The following is a 19,466-nucleotide window of genomic DNA, read 5'->3' as shown; positions in this document are numbered from 1 at the left end:
CTTAAGGTGTAATTCAAAATTTAGCGGTAGTTTATTAATCGCCATCATCTCACTACCATGTACCTATCAACATTTTTTGATGAATGTACGCATCAAAAGGGACATCTTTGGGCTATTTGAACTTGACGTCTTGACTTTGTCTTTAAATAATTTCTTGAAAACCTGTAGCGTTCGATCATGCGAGTTGCATGACTGAGTTCAGGTGATGAGCTTACGTCTATAAGCACGTATTAAACCACAATATTTTAACATTACGTTACCACCCTTAATTAACGCGAATGAAACAACGGAGAACAGCCAGTAAGGTGATAAAATTCACGTCGTAGTGTCTTTAATTTGCTTGTTATCAATAATTGACCCGGCCTGACACTGAGCCCTGCTAACTACGCCGCATGTTAGTCCGGCATTGCAAATACTCTAATACTAATTTAGTATGGTACCTGTGGCTTTAATTCAGCATATGAGCACTTCTGTCCCCGTTATTATCATTAATTGCAATTCTAAATACGCCAGCCAGTATTAGAGCAGCGTGGTGTGTCGAAGTCTCAACCTCCGGAGAGGAGGCTGATGTCCACGAAGGATTAATGATGATTGCTTTTGTAATTAAAAGTCCTGATAAAAGGTTATTTTTGAAACGAACTTCGTGTTAATTGGGGTTTTCTAAATTGCAAGGTTACAGTTCGCCCTACTGCTACTTTGGAACTATGCGAACATAAAGAAAAAGTTGTGATAGGTACTAAATAATGAAACAACCAAGAATTTAAATACTAAGTAGTATACATCTGAATCCTATCTAATTTTGAGATGTACCGGATACATGTAGTGTAACTAAGTACCGAGTTTTACTTGGTTTCATTGTCGCCAAACCATGTAAGTACTTACTCGGCCAAGTTACTTGGTTAAGGTGTTCGCATCTTAAAAAATCGAAAACTTGTTTAAAACACATGCACGGCAAACAGCGCTGTGCGCGAGCATTCACTCGGTTCCCGCTTCAAGCGTTTTATATGCAAGATTAGTATACCAGCCGCAACTGTATTTTACGTAAGTTTAGTCACTACGTCTCGTATACAAGTGGCTTATGTATTTTACGCGAAGTTAGTAGGTTTAGTACGTTTAGTATAAAATTCGCAAGTGTCTTTTATATCCGTTTAGTACGTCTAGTATATAAGTCGAAAGTGTAGTTTATGCAAGTTTAGTACGTTTCGTATACAGGCCACAAGTGCCTTTTAGTTAAGTACGCCTTGTAGACAGTTCGCAAGTGTCTTTTACGCAAGTTAAGGACGTCTCGTATACAGGTCGCAAGTGTCGCTTAGGCAAGTTTAGTACGCCTGGTGTACGCAGCGCAAGTGTCGCTTATCCAAGTTTAGTACGTCTAGTGTACAGGTCGTAAGTGTCTTTTATGAAAGCTTAGTACGTTTCGTATACAGGTCGCAAGTGTCTTTTATTAAATCTTCGTACGTTTCGTCTACAGGTCGCAAGTGTCTTTTATGCAAGTTTAACATGCCTCGTATGAAGGTCGCATGTGTCTTTTATGCAGGCTTAGTACGTTTCGTATAAGGGAAACAAGTATGTTTTATGCAAGTTTAATACGTCTCGTATACAGGTCACAAGTGCTTTTTATGCAAGTTAAGTGCGTTTCGTATACTTACAGGTTGCAAGTGTATTTTATGCAAGTTTAGTACGGTTCGTATAAAACGTATGTGCCTTTTATGCCAGTTTAGTACGTCTCGTATATAGGTCGCAAGTGTCGCTTATTCAAGTTTACTACGTTTCGCTTAGGCAAGTTTAGCACGCCTGGTATACGCAGCGCAAGTGTCGCTTATGCAGGTTTAGTACGTCTCGTGTACAGGTCGCAAGTGTCTTTTATGAAAGCTTAGTACGTTTCGTCTACAGGTCGCAAGTGTCTTTTATGCAAGTTTAGTATGCCTCGTATGCAAGTTTAGTATGCCTCGTATGCAGGTCGCATGTGTCTTTTATGCAGGTTTAGTACGTATCGTATACAGGAAACAAGTGTGTTTTATGCAAGTTTATTGCGTCTCGTAGGTATACAGGAAGCAAGTGTAGTTTATGCAAGATTAGTAAATCACGTATACTGGTCGCAAGTATCGCTTATGCAAGTTTAGTACGTCTATTAGAAATAGTTCAATCGTGAGGACAGTTTTTATTTAGTTAATATAATATCGACAAATCCTATCATGGTAAAAATCTTACTTTAAAATTTTTAGTTCGTCCTGTATACAGGTCACAAGTGTCTTTTATGCAAGTTTAGTACGTCTTCTGTATAGGTCGCAAGAGTCTTTTATGCAAGTTTAGTACGTCTCGTATACGGGTCGTAAGTGTCTTTTATGCAAGTTCAGTACGTCTCGTATACTGATCGCAAGTGTCATTTTTCAAGTTTGAGCTATTGATTGATCTGCTTGTTGTAGTATCTATCCTTTAACAAATTAACAAGTAAATACACTTTTGTATTTATTAGACCTTCATTATCATTGAAAAGCCATGGCCTTAGATCTATCAGAACGAGATGGGCTTAGGCCGTAGACCACGAAACTGGCCAAGTGATACTTGATAGACTTCACACGCTCTTGAAAATATTAGGCATGCGGGTTTTACTCACGATGTTTTCCTTTACCGTTGAAGCAAATTAAGTGAAATTTTATTGCATAAAACACTAAGAACCAACTCCAGAAACTATCATATTATTTAACGTTACCTCTTTATTTATAACTTGTGAAGAAAGTCAAGTTGCCGCGCCAAAATTTTACATTTAGATTAATATAGCTTTATAGGTTTTGTTGAAAATTCATCCGTGAAGTCTAAATGACGCAATATTATTTTATAACTCCTCTCGTTAAGAATTATGGGAGTGCATTTGGCAGTTGGCACACACGTTGTGCAGCATTGCGCCTATTCTTAAGTCGCCTTTTCGTTGGAGTTGCTACGTAAACTATACCAATTCTTTAAAAATAATGTGGAAGTTTATGGCATCAAATATCACTATAAGACCTGGGAGAAGCTAAGTGGGAATAATATGATATTAATAAATGTTTTTTACGAACAAGTTAGTCTAGGTTTAACCATAATCAACCTAAAATCAACCCATTACCAGGTCTTCTCTCAGAATGAGAAGGCTTTAGGCCGTAGTCTTCCGCGCTGGCCAATTGCTGATTGGTTGACTTCACATACCTTTGCAGAAATAATGGAACCGAAGGAGCCGAAGCCTTGACCACTAAGTTATCGCCACTTAAATAAATGAGACTCGCAAGAGTATATACGTACTTTCTCCATGGTGATCTCCACTCCCATTGACGTTTTTGATTAGGTATATCCCGCCAAATTTTGAGTTTGAACTTCGTATGGACCACTGGAATTCAGGATTATAACGCGTTCTGCGTTAGATCAAGTGAAATATCAGAACGCGTTATCCTCTCATCTAATAAGAGTTGAAATTAGAGCATTGATCTACCAGTATATTCCGTTGTTTGTTTTAAGGGGAAAAATCCGAATGGATTGGGCATGCCCCAACAAACCTCCCGTTACATCAGCTTCACTTCATCTTTGAGGAACCGTTAATTACTTCTGGAAGAGAGCTGTCCCTCTGAGACATAGACTCGGTTTTGTCTTCACTTAGGTGAGAGAGAGTTTTTAAAATCGTTAAGTAATTTTAGATTTTATCCAACACCCACAATCATTAAAATATACAAATAAATAAATATGTGAGAATCAAATTTTTCTTTTTTAAGATATCACTAGCTATTGGCCGCGGCCTAGTCCGTTTTGCTTTTCATAAATCCCGCAGGAACCGTAATTTTTTTCGGAATAAAAAGTATCATATGTGTTAATCTAGGGTATAATCTATCGCCTTTCAAAATTTCAGTCAAACAGGTTCTGTAGTTATTTAGTGAAAGGGTATCCTACCATCCATTAAAACTTTGGCATTTATAAGTAAGTACATAATAGGAAGTATGGATGTTAGTAGGACGTAGGGACTTCTTAGTTATAATTATTAGTAAAACGCAAAAAAAAGTCACCGCAGTAAACCTCTAAATAGGTAAGAACGCTCTCATCTCTATTGTTATTGTATTTGACTCTAGGTACATAGGTGTGTTCGGTAAATAGCTACATAATAATATCATGTAGTTTCTGATCATAATATCATTGATCGGGCAAACAATTTAGTCCTTCGATTGGGGGCGATTGGGGTCAACTGCACATCGAAGTGGCCACACTCGGGTCTCATTACTAACGTTGAATTACATCATGCAGCGGCCATGTCTAAAAGTTTATCAATTAAATCCAATCAAAAGTGCTAATGGCCAATGTAACATACGTACGTAGGAGTCTCCTTTACAACTATAGATCCTAGAACAACAATAAATTATCCTTTTTTATTTCACGCGATTTCGAATCAATAAAAGTTGAATGAATGTTCGAAATACTTGGCCTGTAGGCGTGACTGCTGCTGAAATAAATAACGAGTGGCTTGCGTAAATATCGTTTTCACGAATGGTGACATTTTGCAAGACATTGTATATTACATATCGTTTATGTAGCAGGATTCCACCTGGCCTTGTAGTGTTTTAATAAATAAATAGGATATCCCGATACCATTTTAGACTGCCTGAACACTTACCACCGAGTAAGATTGCAGTTATGAGCTAACTTGTAGCATAATAATAAAACGGTACCTTCAAGTGGGATAAGAAATATCGTGCGATATTTATAGTAGTACGTAGGGTAGATGTGTGAAAGGTGTCACTCGAAAATCCTTAGTGTGGGGTCGGTGGGCGCTTATCCCCCTAGATGAGTGACTAAACATAATATCTGCCCGAAATACCCGTGCGTAGCGAGTACAATTATAGTATAGCTTTGTTTGGCCCCGTGATTGACTGATAATCTGCCTCCCCTAACTTTCTCCCATTGCCCCCCCTTCTCTTACTCAATATGAATTACACCTGCCCGGTTATACACAACTCTGTAATGTATGATGGTAGAGTCACTACAATAACACTTGACGTTGACGAGCTCGTAAAACAGGCGTACTTGAATTGAATGAAATTTTACAGCTTTGATCAGGTTCAGATCAAATGCTCTTAGGGCTGAATAAGGTAAAGAAAACAGAATGTTCTCTACATCTTTTACCTTATCGTATCTTAATATAATCACCATGTCAACTAGTGGATGTCTACTGCTAGGTCTTTTCTATGGAGGGCTCCCTACGACTTCTAAATCGTTATGTTTTCTGTCAACCTAATGGGTGATCTAACAACACGGACGCTGCGTTTATCGATGCGAGTTCGCCATCCCAGCTCATTGGTTGATATCTTAATATTGGTTCATCTAAATTTAAAGCACACCGGAAGAAATCCTGGCTACGTCCTTCTCCTTCTCTATTTGCTTATCAAATCTGAAAGTCTAGGTTGCATTGTCTATTTAATTTCTTCACCAGTCACCTGTGTTTTTCACTCAGAAACACAACATTGTTTTTCTTAAATATAAGTAGACTAGCTCTTAGAGTACAATTACAACCATTGTAAGTGATAATAAAGTCCAAGGCAGAAGATGCCTATCGCTCTTGATTAAAAAGGGAAGACGGAAACCGGTAGGTCACTCCAGATCTTTGCGGTAAATATTAAAAACGAGAAAAAAAGCAATTCGAAGGTACCAAGTAAATCAAAGTATCATAGTTACAGGAACAGATATAAATAATTTAGTATTTATATACTAAAAGTTCCATCTGCATTGACTGTTCTGCAATAGTTACATAGGTAGAAACTTACGTTCATTGTACTCTAATCAGAAGTCAGAACCTACCAGTCTAATAAATATTAAATAATGAGAGGTATGATTTAAAGTTACTAAGTAATTACTTAATTACAAAATTAATTGTAATAATAACTGAACAGTTTATATCTTTTGACGACCTGTAGCGCACAAAGCTAGTGATCTTATTATTTGAAGTGAAACACAAATAATAGGTCCATTCAATAATTAATCCGATACTTCTCGAATAGAAGGTATAAGACTGGTCTAACTTTCTAAACTCATGAATAATCTCCCATGAAATGAATACCAAATGATTATTTCCATTTCCAAAGCAGAACTATAACCTGCATTATCGGTAACATGGAATTCCGCAATGCAACAGATATTGCCATCTCTGGAAAAATAGCAAGTCCTAGCGAATTCATTGCTTATATACCTAAAGAAAATCCTAGTAGAAACAAAAATATAGCAAAATTAATAGCAAATTTTTGGCAATTTGAGTTCATAAAAGATAGTAAAACGATCTTGGAAAAGCAACTGCTGAGTGTCTTGCCGGCTTCTTCTCGGTAGAATTGGTGGTAGAGTCACTACAAACAGACATACTTGACGTTTCAAAAGTGCTCATATAAGGCCTACTTGAAATCTACGAATTTTGAATTTGAACAAATGGTGTGAAAAACAGAGCAAAGATTGAGCACTAAGTGGTATATAAGTCTAGTCTCTACATTATAGTTTTAGTAGTTCACTAGAGTTTTCTGTGGAGCTTTTCGTCCAGGTAAGTACCTCCTGTCGTCAATGCTTATTTCTGCCGCAAAGCAGTATTGTTGCACTGTATTTGATGCTGTGTTCCTATCTGTAATGTTGCCGGTGTAATTACAGGCACATGGGAATTAACACCTACGCGTCAGGTTAATAAAAGCAGGGTTCCACGCAGTTTATAGGCGATGGTTTACCACTTACCATGAGGTAAGTCGGTTAATGTTTACTATAATAAAATAAATCCCGGTTAAATGCGACTTGACCTTTCAATAGTGCTAATATTAGGCCTAAATGAAATAAATGAATTTTGAATTTTTTGGAAATGCAGTGTTGGCATACGGAGTGTTCCGTATCACGGTTGAAAAAAAAACACTCCCAAATAATGTAATTCACATGATTGAGCAGATATACCACAAAAACATGTTTCCCGTAAAATAAAGTAACGACCCTGTGAAAATTATAACTCTAACTAGTAAGGTACTGCTAGTTAGCATATGGACGGACGGGCATAACGACAGCGGAGGTTTAGTAGGTAATAATGGCATGTGCCCGTTGGCACCTTTCAGGATAAAAATTATAAAGATTCTTAACATATTAATTATTGCACGTGGTTAGGTTAGGTTAGCTAGGAGTTAGGCAAAAGTAAGAGTTAAGGAATAGGCTCCATAATTACACTTAATAAAAAAGTTTCGGCCAAACTGAAGTTTCGGCGAATTATACCGAAAAATGGCAAAAGTATAACCATAACCAGAAGGTCAAGAAAGTACTATCGCCATGATTTTATAACAGAGCGGCGTTGTTGTGTAGCGGTATGAAAGGCGGTTCCCCGTGTATAGGTATTAAACAGGCATAATATTATGAGACCGAAGGCGTATGTGTTACCTACGCCTTGGATTGATAGGCGCAAGGCGGGCAATTTTTTGGACATGGTCCTTGCATGCTCTGAGAAGAGTTGCTCTGTCTAGGCAATGGTCAATTTGTTGGATAATTATTACTATAAAATTTAGGTATGTTAGTGTCACACTTCTGAGTTTAGGTGTCCTGTCGAATATGATTCCAATATTAAAAGTGCTCTTTAAGAGAGCAACAACACCGAATTCCTTACTTTGGGATGATACCTACAGAGATTTTCTTTCAAGAAAATCTCAATAAGTACTTACTTGTCTACATCCGGGAATTTAATCCAGAACATATTTTCGAATAATATTATATATATTATTATTCGTAATATTATTCGAAAATGTCGACATAAGAAAAGAAGGAGGAGTCGAGAATAGAGACTGAAGATACAGATAAAATATTTTGTGCGACTTCTACCGAAGCATCTATTTTTTGTCTGACTGACAAACCGTCTCACCTATTTGTTGTGAGCCCGGGTGTACGATAAGAAAATTGCTTTCATTGATAAATGTTGCTTGCGTAAAACTTGTTTTTCAATGGCGCGGTTGATAAGCGGACCGGGCGGCGCGGCGCAAATATCACCGAATGCCTACCGATATGATAGGAGCCATGAGTTACCTCAAAGGTCAAATAAGACACCTGTATCCAAACATAAACGATTATTATAATTTTCTTACCTAAAGTTATGTCCTTACACAAAATACGGTTGGAATTTAATTATTATCTTACAAGCTGTGCAAAAAAAACCTAGCCTAACCTAACCTAACCTAACCTAAAAGTAACCTAGATCTTGCTTCAGGATGCGAGCTATTTCTGTGCAGGATTTCGTTAGGATAGTTTCGTTCGATAGGAAGTATAGGACGTTAATAATTGTCTGAGGGTATTAAAAGTAATACTGTAGAAGTGTCTTGTAAGAAAGTAGGCGTAATAACTAACATTCCAATTCCTTCCCAGTTTCCTTGACTGATTATGGCCACGGGGGTCAATCTCCAGGGAGACTTTCCAAAAACGCGGGAGATTTTAAAACTACGCGGGAGATTTTCCAACTACGCGAGAGATTTTATAGTGCCGAGCGTGTGCGCAAACATAGTGCACTCTCTACTCCCTCACTCTCATAGTCAGATGGGACGGAAGCTCTGACACGACCGGAAGAAGATTAGGCGCAAGACCGATAGCGAGGCACGGAGGTGAATCACCACCAATTACCAAACTCCGGGCTAGTATTAAGAATTCCTTGATAGAAAAAACCAATAGGTTTGTCGTTGGCCCGACCCGTGGATCGAATCCAGGACCTTGTGATCTTAATTCGAATATGCTCACCACTGTACCAACGAGGCAGTGAGCCATTAAAAAAATAACAAGAAAAGAATATTATTTTGTATAGTTACCTTCTATATAATATGATTGCACCATAAAAACACTCGATTCAACTACGATTCAACAGATAGTTACGTCATAGGAATGTCGTTATGATACACTTTGGCTGTTATTGTAATGCTATTTTTTTATTGTTAGGAAAAAATATCAAACCCAACCTGATTGCTAATTGTGAGACCCTAATATGTTATGATACAAAAGTAAATACATATTAGTATTTATTTATTTATCATAACCTGTCTAAATAAATACATATTAGTATTTAGGTATGTTAATATGATCGTGCCTTAAAAACACAGGATTCAACGTAAACATAAATGTTGTTTTGATAGATACATTTCGCCTGTTGAATATCGATTTTTATATTATGTAAGCCATCAAAAACAAACGCCACGCACGTTTCGCTCTGAGACCGGAGCATCCTCAGGAGATGTTGACTTCACAATGAATAATAGTTAAGTTGACTTAACGTAAGTCAACTTAACCTCTTTATTAACTTTCATTTGTAAGTGATCATTGTTTTATTGCTTTCATTTGTAAGTCATTTTAAAGTCGACATCCCTGAGGATGCTCTGGTTTCGGAGCGAAACGTGCGTAGAGGTTACATGGCCGAAGATCTGTTTGGTGTGGATTATAAGGAAAGAAGAAATTTTAAATTACACCATACAGATTTGACAAAGGATATTTACGTGTCTTTTTGCCAAAGCACGGCTACAGGGAATAGTAGAAGTTTACTCCCGTTTATTATTACACGTATATTCATCATCATCATATCAACCCATTACCGGCCCACGGCGGTACGGGTCTCCGCCCACAATAAAAGCTTTAGCCCGTATTCCACCCCTCTGGCCCAGTGCGGTGGACTCCGCAAGCCTTTGAGAACATTATGGAGAAATCTCAGGCATGCGGTTTTCCTCACGGTTTTTTCCTACACCGCTGAAGGAAGTGATATTTTAATTATTTAAAGCGCACATAACATAAAAAAAGTTATAGGTGTGTGGTGGGATTCGAACCCACCCCCCCAAAGTGAGGTCGAAGGCTTAACCACCGCTCCTTATATTGTTTGGAATATTTGGATATTACTTCCACCTGTGTACCAATGCTCGGAGAGTTAATAAAACTGTCAGAGAAGATAATTTTTGTCCTTATCCCGTGGAGAAAAAGTCTCCTGCCCATGCCAATAGACGTTTCGGCCAAACATGTAACACCCCTCTTTTCCTTAGGGGGTTAAAAAATAAAGCATGCGAGAACGGGCTAGCCGCATTCCTCGACTGGGTCGACGCCGCGCGACGGTCGGCACTCCGCACCGGGCCGGCGCCCCGCGTCCCCACCACCCACCGTCCCACCAGTCGTTTGCGCGCGTCGTCCGCGATAGCTTGTGTATGTGTTACCGCTCTCCGCGCGCTGTGTCTGTGTTTACAAGTGTTGTTTTTGGTTATAACCGAATATAATAACAAGTGAACGGTGCTTGTGGCATAGTGATAACATTATTCGGTCTCAACATTGCGACAGTTGATAAACGATAGTGGTACGCGTGGAGCAGACTAACACGGCAGGCGCCGAGCTCAGGTAGCGTTTCGTATGTTTTCAATCTGATTACGTCTAGGCTAATCTGGTACATAATAATTATTATTGTCGTGTGGACGCCAGTGCGTTTCGTACGAGTGCAGGTGTAAACGGCGGCCACGTGATGCAGTATATTGATATACGCCGTAGGTACCCACGTGGTGCGGTGGTGTAAACAACTCTGCCCTTCTCTTCACATTTCGCTTCACGCGCCGTGCGTCTCGCGCATAGGCCCTCATGGCCATTCCATGAACTCTACTCTCTACATCCATTCTAAATATTATAAACGCGAGTAGGTTTGTTTGTTTGTGTATTTTTTTGTTACCAATGCGGGCCTCAACCGCTGACGATATTTAGCTGTTGGGCTAGCATGCGTGCGACTAGATAATTATGTTTACCTTTTTTTTCCTATGATATAAAGCGAGAAAATGCTTAATATTAATCGCATCTCAGCCCTACGAGAGACGGTCAAAGTAAGCTCCATTATTATTTACAGGGAGCTGTAGGTAAGACCTTTATCAAAAAGCTAAACAGCGGTGATAAATACTTGGGCCTCCCTTTCGGAGACACAGAGTTCTATAACGGCGCGTCTCCAACTTTCTGGAGTTTTGTGTAAAAAAAATTATATATCGGTGAAAGTAAACATTGTTTGGTAACCTGCACGCCTGAGTGTTACTAAAATTGCGAATGTTCCTATAGCTGAAGTGTAATAAAGCGCCCAGAGCAGCATAATATTATTATACCTAATTGCAGAAAGTGTGTCAGTGTTTGTTTGTTATCCGGATCCAAAATTGCGCACAGAAAAAGCTAAAATCCTGGAGACGGTTACAAGAGTTTACACAATATATCCCGACCTACAGCATAGCGCCCGTTTTAGGCTCCTCTAGTTTGAGGTTAAGTAAATAAGGACTTGCTAAGGAATCCGGCTGTGAAATGCATATTATAATATATTTACCTTCTTCTTAGTCACAGAGATTAACGCATTCAGACAATCAAAAAACATCCTCTGCAGCTTTATTATACCTACCTAGATAGATTACAGAACGACCACGGGAGTAACAGCAAAGCTAGTTTTCTATCACAGGCGTAGGTAGGTACTGTCGCTAAATCCCATAATTTATGAAATCGGACATTTATTTCTTATGGCTAGGTAGGTAGATTATATAGGTAAAACTCAAGTAAACCTTTTAGCTTTACAACAGGGACACAGGCATTGATATAAGTCTATTGAAGTTATTGGGCACGGGTCTCCTCTTAGAATGAGAAGGGTTTAGACCGTAGTCCACGCTGACCAAGTACCAATTGGTAGATTTCACACGTCTTTGAGAACATTATGGAGAACTCTCTGGCATGCTAGCTCACGATGTTTGGCTTCGCCGTTAAAGTTTAACTCTTATAACGCACGTATCATCAAAATCAGTTCGAATTTAGCTCTTCAAAAGTAAAGCCTAGGCTCTACCCACTAGGCAATCTCCGCTTAGTTGTTAGTATTAGTTAAATTGAAGGAATCACGACAATAGTCTATACATTATCAAAGGCCTTAACCCAGAGAGTGTCCGACCGATTTACAAGCCCAAAACTGGAACAGTTGATTGGGATATGCCCGCACAATTGTAAATTCAGAGGCTAAATCTTAGTTTAGATACCTTATAATAGCTATAGGTCATTCATCGTGATCAGCTGTTAAAGCGGATTCCTTATCAGCAAAAAAACCGCTTACCAATTTTTGTCCGACCCGGAAGTCTAATCTGGGATCTCGTGATGTGAACCTCGCTAAACACTAGACCAACAAAGCATTAGTGAAATATAGTTTCTAGCTATATTGTAAATTATGAAACCACGGACGATATAGATGCGGTTCTTACCTAGCTACCTATTATAATTCCTCTTTGATAGCTAAATACCTACTATAGACTAAATAATCCAACATAAACACAGGTGTTGTAGTGTCAAGGATTGTTTACAAGTTTACGTATAAAAGTAAGTTTTAATTTATTTATTTTAAATTTGAATCAAACGTATGCAAATATAAAGTCGGTTATTAATAGGAAGGAAAAATAAAAAATCGTTTAAATAGTTAAATAAATACTATACGGAGATACGAGTAAAAAATCTTGTCAAATTAGTTAGTTATTAGTTCATTTGTTTAATTTATATTTACTATTTTATTTGTATTAATTTAAATTTTCTACAGTTAGAACTATAAATCGTGAAATTTTTTACTTACTTTTTTATTTTTTACTTTCACAAACAATTATTTTATTAAATTATCAAAACAAACTACATGAGAGTACAGTATAATTTGCGAACAATAAATTTCATGTTTCACAAAGCCTTGAATGAATAATTTTTATTGCTATATATATCGTATAAAACTGAGCAATAGTTTTTGTAAAATATTCTTGTTTCGTTGTTCTAAGAGAGGCGGAGACTTTTCTTTATTTCTTTCTCCCGGGATTTTCCATCATAAAATTATTTTAGGTGAAATTTAAGGCACAAATTAACGTTTTTTTTGGTTGTGCAATAAAGAATTTTGAAAAATGATATTAAATGATTTTTTAATCCCGCGTGCAATTTACACACATAAACTTGCGTTTCATTGTATACAGTGTAACATTATAAAAAACATGCAAAGCAAAAGTTGACCACTTATGAGTACACTTACTACATGTGGTACATGGGGATCATATTTTGGCACTTGTTTGTTTTTAAAACATAATTACGTCATCCTACAATATGCGTGCGTTGCCATCAATAATAATTCACTGCAATATAATGCAATCTAGTTAAACCTACATAATATGCAGGTCAACATCGTAAGCTATTCGTCGTTTATATGCAAGTACTTTTGAATTCAAATCTATGCAGCCCGCCCTTTTACCATTATCTTCTCTCCACTGTTGCATTGGGTGGTCCGAACTTCGTGCAGGAAACACGCACGCCGGATGGATATGGAATGACAATCACAAAAACCCTTAAAGTTTCACTGCAGACCATCACCATGGCTTATTGTTTAATGGTAAAGAATAGAAGAAATATCTAGAACGTATAACTAGTTCAAAATAATCAATCTCAAAAATTCACCACTTAGAGATTAATATTACTTGTAATAGAGCTTGTGACAGATCTGACTGGGAAAGGACTTACTACCGCCACGCTTATTTTAGCTGCTACCAAAACCAAGCATTACAAAAGTTGCTCTGTTTATAGATGATTTTCACATGCGCTGCTTACGCAAAATCTTGTGCATTAAATATAAGGATGTGGATGTGGAGACCAACGAGAGTGTTCTACAACGTGCGAGAACATTCAGCCTCACTGCCTTATTAAAGCAAAGTCTTGTATAAAATGACTCTTTTACCGCGACAGGTCCTTCTTGGCGCAGTAGAACACGCAAAGAGAAATGTGGGTAGACCGCTACGCTTTAAAGACTGCGCCAAGAGAGATTTGGCCGACTTTCATATTTATCACAAAGATTGGGAGAATCTCGCGATCGACTGGATTAGTTGGAGAAGTTGTTTAGGGGAAGGATATGGAATCCACGACACCACATGGTTTGATATTCCTGCACTGAAAAAAACGAAAAGACGGATCAGTGATTGTCAGTTTTTGGCATAGCAAGTGTTGTCGAAATTGTGGCTCGCAAGTTGGGCTGTGTACAGAAGAAAATGCCTCCGCGACAATTTTTGAATCGTTTAACACAGACATAGAGGCCTGATAATGATTATAGGCGATATTTTTCCTCTTATCATTACGTGGGCCATCTGCTTCGACCGTCAATTGTTACTATAAAAAGAAGTTACTTGATATGTACCCGAAGAAGGCCGATAGACAAACAACCTTGCGAAAACGTCGGTGTTGTAAACAGTGAGTAAACGAAGAGTAATCACTGATTAGTGACATAGGCCGGATATTAATTGTACAATTGATCTTAAAAAAAAATTTTTGGAGATTTTCCACGGTAGCCAATAGATCTTAACAAATTTTTACTTCAATTTATTACACGGTGGCAAAAATACAAATAGAAAAATACGTGCCTATTTAGAATGCCGCAATGACACGTGAATTTCTTTCCCACTCGATTGGTTTGAGAAAACTGCCCTAGTTTAGACTAGACACCCCGTATAATGCACTGCTGCACATACCGAAAAAGTCTACATTATTTAGGCGGCAACAGTTGCTAACAGCCTAATAAGAGGTCACCACTCTTTAACCGATGAAAAAATAATTGGAACTTTAAGGAAAAAATAAATAAAATCTTCCACATTATTTAGAAACGCAGACAAAGAACGCGGGCATCAGCAAGTAATTAAATAAAAAGATAACTAATAATGTACTTTTATTTATTACCACCTACAGTTGGCAAATGGTGGTGGAAGTTGGCTTCAACAACCAAAACAGATCACAATCAGATATTATGTGACTAGCTGGTCTTAGTCACAGATAACCTTATACGAGTATCGCGCTGACTGTTTAAGTAACTCCAGTCGGAACAGGAGAATAAAAACTTTATCAAAGTTGTTTATCAAAGTTAAAAAGTTGACAGTTTCGGAGAGTGTACTTGTTCTCTTAAGAACTATTCCGTCAAACCTTCCGATTTATCCCACCTTCTCTCAAAACTATTTTCGACTCCTTTTCTCATATGCTAGGTTTTGGTACGCCCTTCGGAATTCTGTCTTCTTTTCCGATTCTTACAACCTAAGTATGCAGCAGTTGTAGAGCTTTTTGTGACGGAGCTCGTCGAAGTACCACCGCCACGCCATGCTTACTTCTGCCGCTTAGCAGCTTTTTTGCAATGCTGTGTTCCGGTCTAAAGGGCTTGATTGCCAGTTTAATTACAGACAAGTGAGGCTTGACAGCTACGACAGGTGGATGGAACACAAGGCGTCACGTTGCAGGACATGATCCTTGCATGCTTTACTGCTTTTTGTGACGGAGCTCGTCGAAGTACCACCGCCACGCCATGCTTACTTCTGCCGCTTAGCAGCTTTTTTGCAATGCTGTGTTCCGATCTAAAGGGCTTGATTGCCAGTTTAATTACAGACAAGTGAGGCTTGACAGCTACGACAGGTGGATGGAACACAAGGCGTCACGTTGCAGGACATGATCCTTGCATGCTTTACTGCTTTACAAAAGTTACTCTGTTTATAGGCGATGGTTTTCCACTTACCATGGTAGGCCATGTGCTTGGTACGTCAATTAAAAAAAAGTCTTGAATCTTCTTTTCAAGGTCGTCCCATCTAAAGCCACATATACTTTCTTTAGTGCGATTGTGGTCAAGCGCGAGCTATTATCTCCAATTGCTTTATATGAGACCAATGACCCAAACGGTAATGTAGATAAGTTTAAATAAAATACCTCATCGAGGCGCAATGAGGCGGAAACAATAAGATCTTATGTTCACGAAGTGTGCTTACTAGATTTTATTTGGCATTTTTCCGCAATTTTGTCGACGTCCCAGCTGCGCCGTTTTAAGTTGGAGATCCCGAGTTCGATACCCGGCAGGTGCAATTTGGGAATTAATAATATCTGAATTTTCTCTGGTGGGAGGTATCGGCCATGGCTAGTTACCACCCTACCGACAAAACGCGCTGCTACACGATCTAGCGTTCCGGTACAATGCCCCGTAGAACAGATTTGGGGTATGGGTTTAATATAACTGCCATACTCCCTAACAGCCTTCTACCATCTTAGACTACATGAGCACCTTCCACCAGGTTCTGAGATTGCAGTCATGGAGTAGCAATAAATAAATTAAACAGCTTAGTAGTTACCATGTTTGACTACTGATAATGAGGTGCAGGGTTCGATTTTGGTCAGACCAATAATAATTGTTGGGTATTCGTTATTTAAGTATAATATCCTATTTATATGAGATAGTACGAGATAATGGGCATACAAAATTATATTAGCCCGCTGTTTGCAGGATCTGATCAAGGAAACTATGTTATTGCAGTGCCTTAATTAAGACAACTGTCTACCAACATTCAAGTATATTAGACAAGTGAAAGTGAGATAAATGGATCAATTACTGTATGACTAATAATTGTATTTATGACTAGAGATTAAATCAGGCTATAGCATTCAATAAAAAAACGGTATTTATTACGATTAAACAAGCGTTTGTTCAAATTGAAATTATGAATGTTCTTCTGTTTTTTTTTATACTTTCCTTTTTTGTGCGATATAGTTTGATAGCCAAAAAACCGTATAGTAGTTACACCTTTGGGAACTAAAATTTTCCGGTGTATTAATTCACGGTATCTCCATTCCAATTTTCAACTGTTCAGTCGTTCCAAATAAAAAGCTTTCAAAATAATTATATTCAGTTAAGTAGGATAAGGAACCCGTTTTTTGTACCGGGTCGGGAATGGGACAAAAAAAATGTCCCTAAACTACCTGCGTCTATGCATACTAACAAAATATAACGGTAACTTTAACTATAATCTATTAATATTATAAATGTGAAAGTGTTTTTGATTGTTCTATTTTACGCCCCAACTTAGCCACCAAACCACTCTATTTTTGGCATAGAGTTAGTGGAAAAGAATCACACAGGATTTAAAAAAAAAACCCGTAAGTAAAGCGGACCAGGCCATAGGATAACTACGAAATAATTGTTACATAATGATATTTAGAATGTATATATGGAAACGTTATCAGGCCCCGGTGACTATAAATACAACATAAATAAAGGTAACCTTTCACCTATAGTCCAATAACCAGGTACGGTAATCGGATTATTTACGAAGTAGGTAACTAGGAATCTATCGTTTATTGTAATTACGTTACATTATATTGTAAATCGTTACGTATAGACGCAACCGATAGCGCGTACAAACACTGACACCTATGTACACCTTAAAGTCTTATCAAGACAATGTACCGAAAACATTTTGCAATTGTATGGCCTTGAATTGGCTTATTGATATGATAAGTTGAAAACAATCTTTCATATGTCAACGCTCAGTTTAAGTACGATCTTGGTCACCATTTATTGCATAATTAAAGTAATGAATACAACTTAAGGCATTTTCGCGTCGTTTAAGTCTTTCCGCAATACTAAAGCACCCGTATATACCTACTCATTGAAGTGTTCCCAAAACTTTTAGTCTTTAATTAGCTTATTGATATGTTAAGTTGAGTACAATCTTGCTTAAAGGTCTCGTTTATCTCAAGTAAGAAGAGCTCTGTTTCAATTAATACACTCAATGTATGAGTACAGACATCATCTTTCAGGTCAGATATTGGTCTCCTTTTTGTGCTCCTATAAGAACAATATGAGAATAATTGCGATTTTAAGAATTCTAGTCTCGTATGCAAACAAGCAGTGAAAGCATTCCATCCAGTATTAACCGCAAGTTATGATATTTATATGCATTTCTTATGTAATTTCCAAATCCTTAACAGTTACATAATACTGGTAGGTACGTTTAATAAGTTAGTGATACATCTATAATTATAATAAGTTGGTGACTTTGAGTTAATAAGGTACGTGTTGTACCTAATTAACTCAATGTCACCCAGCGGAGAGTGCTGCTCGGATTATCTTTAAGAGATAAATTAGAAATGAGGGAGATCCATCAAAGAACCACATAGTTCTATAGCAAGTCATAAAGCTAAGTGGCAATGGCACATCGCTTACAGAACCGTTGGACGCTTTGGTAAGCTCCCAACGTGCTGAAATGGCGACCCGTGTCGGTAAACTTTGTGTTGGTAGACCCGTACTAGGTGGACAGATGACATCAATCCGCATCTTGCAGCGCGGCATGCAGGTTTCTTTAGGATGTTTTCCTTAACCGTTGATGCACGCGATATTTAATTGCTTAAAACGCACATAACTCCGAAATGTTAGAGTTGCTAGGGATTAGAATATTGATACCATATCCATAACCGCCATAATGTGTAATTGGATCCTTCAAAGTAGCAAAAATATCTCATTTAATAAAAGCTTCCAGTAGTAGGTAGGTAATTACGTAGTTATTACCTAAGAAATAAAATATCATAGATATTGCTTTTTTTTATCGAATTCGCAGTATACATTTTCGTGTGCCTAAATAAAACATGTTATAGGTTGGTACCTACATAACCATGATACACTTCTAACTGAATGTAGAATTGTTGACTACACGACTTCCTGGGTTCTATTTCCGGCTCGGGCAAGGAATTGTTAGGTGTTGAATGCATTTGTCAAGAATCAGGTAGGTAGTTGCAATTGTCCACCAGGAGAGCATGATTTGCCGACAGATTCGCTAGAATCTTATGATTATCATAATTAGGTATAGTTGGCCGATCCACATTGAAGCAGCATGGAGGGTCTACGCTATAAATTCTTCTGTACCATGACAAGGAGCTTGTGCCCAACATGATAAGCTAAGAATTTTGCAACGAAGCTATTTGATAACCTTCAGATAGTTACAGCAACATTAATAGCCTGAGAATACTGATTTTCCTATTAAGTACTACCTAGTTGTTGTAACGAAAATAGCTATAGACTGTAATAGAGCACGTTGCAAGGCTAAACAAACGCACTCGGCGGCCGGCGCTGTTATCAAACTGCAATGAGGTTACGACGAAGTGTGCTTACTGCACGCTTTTAGCTTCCCGGCGCAGATGAGATGCGGGGGTGGGTGTAGTATTTTGGCCAGCAGGCATCGCGCCGCCGCACCGCCCGCGGCCGGATCGATCGTGCTGCGTTGCGCTGTTCTATTATTTATTACCGAAAACATGGCGGCGTGGTGCGGCACGCGGTCGTCAACCTCGCTGGCCGCCACGCTACGGCGCGGCGCGTAAACAACACGGAATGCAGCGCGGGAAACTGGTACCTCCCTTCCCTACCTGCTGGATTCTACACGCCGCAGACCGCAAGCCCTGCTACGGGTGCGCCCGTCCCGCTTTCACCTGCTTGCAACACCCAACCGTTTATACCTGTCTCTCTCTAAGAGACGCTACGCTAGTTGCTAGTAAGCAGCATGCGGTACACGTGTTAAAATTCCTGCGTAGTCAACAAGAAATTCGATAGTACCTAACTAATTAGTAATGAGGTATGCACATAGAGTACAAAGGCCGGCTTCATAGATCCACGGGTAAGCAACTTA

The 19,466-nt window shown here is 38.4% G+C and overlaps 1 protein-coding gene across 1 annotated transcript in view; it reads left to right on the top strand.

The window, feature by feature from the left end:
* Positions 1-10,148: 10,148 nt before the first annotated feature.
* The window catches only part of LOC120632927 (insulin receptor-like), a 123,612-nt gene continuing 114,294 nt past the window's right edge, over positions 10,149-19,466 (top strand). Inside the window, exon 1 of the mRNA XM_039902959.1 lies at positions 10,149-10,371. The gene's annotated coding sequence lies outside the window, so the exon portion shown is untranslated. The remainder of the gene's footprint in view (positions 10,372-19,466) is intronic.

The sequence above is a fragment of the Pararge aegeria genome, chromosome 2 (genome assembly GCF_905163445.1).
Source record: "Pararge aegeria chromosome 2, ilParAegt1.1, whole genome shotgun sequence".
Lineage (NCBI taxonomy): Eukaryota > Metazoa > Arthropoda > Insecta > Lepidoptera > Nymphalidae > Pararge > Pararge aegeria.
Note: the sequence above shows the minus strand (reverse complement) of the source record. Positions and strands in the feature narration are given on the sequence as shown.